Below are 5,815 nucleotides of genomic sequence, written 5' to 3'. Positions count from 1 at the left end.
TCCTCCTCCTCCACCTCCTCCCTCCTCAGAGGCAGTGTAGGAGAAAACGACAACCAGAAAATCCCTCCTCACGTGGGAAATGTAAGAGAAAAAAAAATGAGACTGTGAAAGCATGGGTCCTGGTTTTAAACAAGTCCCTTTCTTTTTTGGGGAGGGGGATTTTTTTTTCTTTTTTCTTTGAATGAGTTCTTAAGATTCCAAGTTGGCAGAGTGCCCGTGGGTCCTGGGTGGAAAAGGATAAAAGAGGGGCTGAGTTAGGCAGGGAGGGGGGGAGCTTTCTATTGTGTTTGTTCTCTTCCTTTCAGACTTGGCAATCAAGTTGATCTTCGCAGCCAGCTGCTAAACATTTCACTCGTTTCACTTTTAAACAGAAACACACTCTTTTTAAAATGATTATTATTAGGATGTTCTTCTCGTCTTGCACTTGCTCTTAGAATAATTTAAGGCAGGTGTTCAAATCTCTTAGCCTTTTTTTTTTGGAGTTTCTCGGTCTTTGTTCGGGCCCTTTTGTGTCCTCCTTACAGTCCGTCACTTGTAGAGGGAAGCTGCTGTTTCTCCTGGTGAGTCTGAGCGGAGGACAGCAGGTGCCGGCGCCCCTCTCCGAGCCAAGTTCACGCACAGCTCTCTCTCTCTCCCCGCCGCCATTCCTTTCCTCCTCTAAAACATCCTCCTCCGATGTGAAGTGGGGTGGGGGGGATAAGGAGAACAAGCTGTTTTAATGTGAGGAGCGAGGAACGGCACCTACAGAAAAGACGCAGGTAGTCTTCAGGTTTTTAATGAGCGATGATGTCACACCGGTCGTGTTAGGATGAGCGATGAGCTGTGGGACTGAGGCAATCATGGAAGCGGTGTAAAGTATTAATGTCAGCCTTTGCCGCTGCAAAAGAAGCCTTTTTTCCCCCCTTCACAGTCAAACCCCCCCGCCGCCTCTCCACTCCTCCTCCTTCCCCACAAACCCTTCCCATACCCTCTCTGTCTTCCTCCTGCTTTCCCTCAAATAGACACACAGTCTCGGCTCATTACTATTCACCAGGTTTCACTGAGGCACGCATCATTGCGCCGCTCTCTACAACTGTGTCAGGGGAGGGGAGAGAGGGTGGCTAGATAGAAGGAGAAGAAGGGGAATGCAAAAGGCCTTTTACAATAGAAAAGGAATAAATCACCATTGTGGGGGTTTTTTTCTTCTTTTTTTGTGAGTCCAGATGTGTGTGTGTGTGTGTACAAACGTATATTAGCAGACAGCTGCATGCACGAGTTCCCTTCTCGTCAGGACCTGATAGAAGCGTCTTCAGGCGACAAAACTCATTCAGAGGCCGACAGGATTCTGTTATATTCTCCTTTTTGTGTTTCCCGATCGTTTCAAAAATCCGTCCCGTTCGTTCACAGCATTCAAGCTGCGATCTGTTCTCGTGTCAAGACAAAAACACCTCTTTGATAAAGAAAAATATTCTCAGTGAAAGGCGGGAGATCATGTAATTGCCCATGTGTGTGTTTGTCTGTTAGCAAAATATCATAAAGCAGGGGATGGATTTGATTGAAACTCTTAAAACGTAACTGTTGGATGTCCATCTACTACCTTTCAAGATGGCTGCCACAGCTATTCGACCTTGGGATCACAAAAATGGCTATAACTCAGTCCTTTTACGGGTATTTGGTGTGGTAGTAGCTGAGAGTCATCCTCAACACGTGCTCCAAGTGCTAACAGCAGGTAGGGGGGCAGGCGATGTGTACTCCTTTAAGGGGTGCTGCTCTCAGGGCGGCAGTGGCTCAGGAGGTAAGGGCTCGCCTTGTAACCGGAGGGTTGCCGGTTGTCTCCATCTGTCTCAGCCGTTGTGTCCTTGGACGAGACACTTCGCCTACTGGTGGTGGTCAGAAGGCTCGGTGTGGCTACAATGTAGCTCACCACCATCAGTGTGTGGATGAATGGGTGAATGACTGACTGTAGTGTGAAGCACTTTGGGGTCCTTGGACTAGATAAAGAGTTATACAAGTACAAGCCATTTACCATTTTGAAATTTTGCCTCTGTGTTGGCCCAAACTAAAATCATTGTTGTATTATTTTCTGCAAAGTGACATCACAGTAAACATAATCCCTTGTTACGGTGCCTTTATCTCTTACTCTATTTCTCATACTTATAATAATGAAATATGCTTACAACAGAAGCATTGTTGGTTTACATGCTGCCAGTGTCTGATGGGTAATATATCTCAACGTTTTCTGTTAAAGTTAAAGTAAAATCCAACCTAGATACAATTTTCAAAGTAGCATTCCTTAAAGCAGGGGTCTCCAATCCTGGTCCTCCAGGGCCACCATCCTGCTTGTTTTCCTTGTTTCCCTGCTCCAACACACCTGATTCAGTGGTTAAATTACCTCTTCATGTTCTGCAGAAGCCTGTTAATCACCCATTGATTCAAATCAGGTGTGTTGGAGCAGAGAAACAAGTAAAACCTGCAGGATAGTGGCCCCCCAGGACCAGGATTGGAGATCCCTGCCTTAAAGGCTCACATTGCCTGCTGTCTCACGGGTCAAAGTTTTAAACTAACATAATGATCTGTATCGCTCAGACTCTCAGCTCCTACCACATCAGATTTGAGCTGAGTGTCTATAAAAAGGACTGAATTAAAGCCATTTTTGTGTTTGGTCTATTAGCAGTGGTAGCCATCTTGAATAGGGTTGACTCCAAAAGTCAATCAGTTGTAGATGGGGATTACTTTCTGAGGGTTTTATTCAAATCCGTCCAGTGGTTGATGTGATACTTTCCTAACAGGCAGAGACGCAAACCAAGTTTTAATCCCACGATCGCCCGCCTTTCATGGTGGCGAGCTGTAAAGATCCCCTCTGGGGTTTTAATCTTAGCTTTAAAGCGTTGTGGCAACTTCAAACGGGTTGACAGAAGTTTTTGTTGGAGGGGAAAGAGTCGGTGATGGTGCTACAGCAGTTTAATTATTAAACATTAGTGTATAATTAATCAATAAAACATTCATGAACGTGGCATCATATGATTCATCTGCAGGACTGAGGAGGATGGGCTAAAAAAAAGGCTTGGATTTCAGGAGCAGAACAAGCATGTTCAGAAAGCTTTCTCCGGTATGAGCACAAACTCTGAAAGAAGCGGCATCGCCGCCGCTTCAAAACGAACCCTCAAAACTTGCCCCACTTCGCTTCCTTTAAAAGACCTCCACAGATCACGGGGAAGAATATCATGCAGCCTGTGGTGGTTGTGGAGCACATGTAAAGCATCAGCACAGCACGATCACGGTGGTTGGTTACAGAGAGTGGGTTTTAGCTCCAGCCAATTTGTTTTGTTGCTGAGAGACAATTTCTGGTGTATTTTTGTGTCATCAGGGCCAAACTAAAAATATGAGACGCCGTTTTGTAACTCAAAGTAAGCAGTTGTGCCAGAATAACAGCATTCTCCTTGATAAGCTGCAACGTTACAGGACCGCCTGATTTAGTCGTAATCAACAACGACCTCCCACGTCAGCCGGCTCACCAGCAGCTACTCCGCGAGCCCGCGGCCTCAAAGGATCGCAGCGTTGTGCCCCGCAGACTCGCCTGTTTGCATAGCTCTCATCCGCCCCTCCGTTTCAGAGCCTGTGGAGACGTACCGGGGGGTTCTCTGCAGGGCATCCCCATCCAGAGTGGGCGGGAACGTGGGCAGGCGACAGAAGCGTCATCCTCTGTGTCAAATCGACTTTAACTTATCTGCACTCGTCTTACCGAGATACGTCTGAGCTGAGCGGCAAAAAAAAGAAAAAAGAAAACTGACGGCTTTATGCGGCTTGTGGAGTTCAGCGCGTTTAATTTGCTTGCTCACGCGTTCAGTAGTCAAACAAAATAATATGGCTCGAGACGGTTGAAATCTGAGGTTTTCTTCTTAAATTGCACATGCTTTGCTCTACAGGCTGCATAGATGCTGATGAATAATATATAACGGTGGAGGGGGGGTGGTTAGGAAGCAGAGAGAGACAAAGAAATAGAGCGCTCATCTTATAATTCCTGACACATCGTCTTGACACGACCCCAGGTCCCTGATTGTGGATTGAATAAATGTCACCGCATGGAGATGAGGCGAGGGAAGAGCAAGGCCGCAGTGTTGTCAGACTTTCAACTTTCTGCCACAACCACCCCCCTCTCTCTGTCCCACTGAGCCAACGATGCCGTCTCGAGCGGGAACAATAGGGCTTGTAAAAGTGCAGAACATTGTTCACAAATCTGCATATTTAATAGCAGATGAAAAGTTCTGGGCTTCCTCCTTCCATTTCAGCCATTCCCTGTGAAGTGCCGCATGCACATTTAATTTGTCTTTGGAGGCATTCCCGGCAGCTTGTGCTGAATACTTATGAAGGAAACACTTTCACCCCATCTAGTGTCGAAGAAGAAATACTCGATTAGAGATTCCCCTCAGAAACCCACGTGTTTGCTCAGAATACCAAAGCGGAAAAAAAAAAAAACAACCCTCCATTACTCAGAATCTTTCTGTGCACCGAGTTCGATGCTGACGGTCTGGGGTTTTTTCCCACACAAATTTGTTGAGACTGTTTTATTTTCTGACTTGTTGTTCAGAAGCCGGCCGTGACTTAAAAAATGCATCCAGTCTTGTGTGAACTGTAGTAGATTAGGCGAATGTTGCGGCTGATGTCTTTCAGCTTCTCCCCTTTTTGTTTCGCAGGCCTAATTAGCTCCTTTTAATGTTATAAAACAGGAAAAACAACTGTTGCTGCTTTCATTTAATAAACAGCAGAATCATTAAACCAGAATGCTCCTGCGTTTACCGCAGAGTAATGCTGGTTTTAATGAGCCGCCTTTCTTTTCCTCGTTTTAATCTGCACAACACATTCAAATGGATTCAAAAATCTTTACCCAAATCCTTTTAAAGTAAAACAGATTTATAAATGTGATCTTTTAAGGAGCGTGACTGAAAACCTCCCTGAGCCAAGGGTTTTTAATCACTCTTTGTTACATTGTTTGTTTAAAAGGAGACGTTTTCTCGTAATTCTTTACATTTGACTTGTACAGTAGTTCTACTGAAGGTCTTTCAAAGTCTTTTCATAGATATTTACTGCTTCTTTATGTAGTTTTACTCTGTGAACATGACTATTTTCAGAGTAACGGGTTTGGTAAACCATCTAACACAGAACAATGAGTCATTCAACCTTCTGCAATAAATCTTATAATAAGTGTTTTGTCCGCTTAGAAGCTATCATAAATTTAATTTTTTTTTAATTAAAACTACAAAAAAGAGCCAAAGGTAACAGTTTCATGATTGTGAAGTGGTCTTTTTAAGGTGATGCTCAACCTAACGCTAAACTTTAAAGAGTTGAATAAAGTCTAGAGAACTATTACTCCAAACTTCTTTTCAAAATTACAATAAAGTATTGCTTTGTGGAGACAAAGGTCATTTTTACAACACCGTTTGTGAAAAAACTACAAAAACTAGCAATTTCATCCAGACGTCTGATGCAGAAAGAGAGAGCCACACTTCTTTTACAACATGAAATTTAAATCAATTAAGTTTATTAAACTCATTAAAGGAGACTCATTAAAGGAGACAAACTAAAAAGCAAAATGGTTGTTTAATTCAGACTTTTGGATATCATTGTACTTAAGTGAAACAGAGGCAGAAGAACTCAGACTGAAAATAACAGCAACCCTTTCCAGTGCCAAGCCACCTCCTTCAAACCTCTCACCACAAGAAAGAAAAGCTGTTACATCACTCAGCCGGGACCAGAACATCACCATTTTACCAGCTGACAAAGGAAGATGTACAGTAATCCTTAACACTTCTGAGTACCAGGAAAAAATATCAACATT

Source organism: Kryptolebias marmoratus, linkage group LG8, assembly GCF_001649575.2.
Source record: "Kryptolebias marmoratus isolate JLee-2015 linkage group LG8, ASM164957v2, whole genome shotgun sequence".
In the NCBI taxonomy this organism is placed as follows: domain Eukaryota; kingdom Metazoa; phylum Chordata; class Actinopteri; order Cyprinodontiformes; family Rivulidae; genus Kryptolebias; species Kryptolebias marmoratus.
This window is presented reverse-complemented; position numbering follows the sequence as displayed.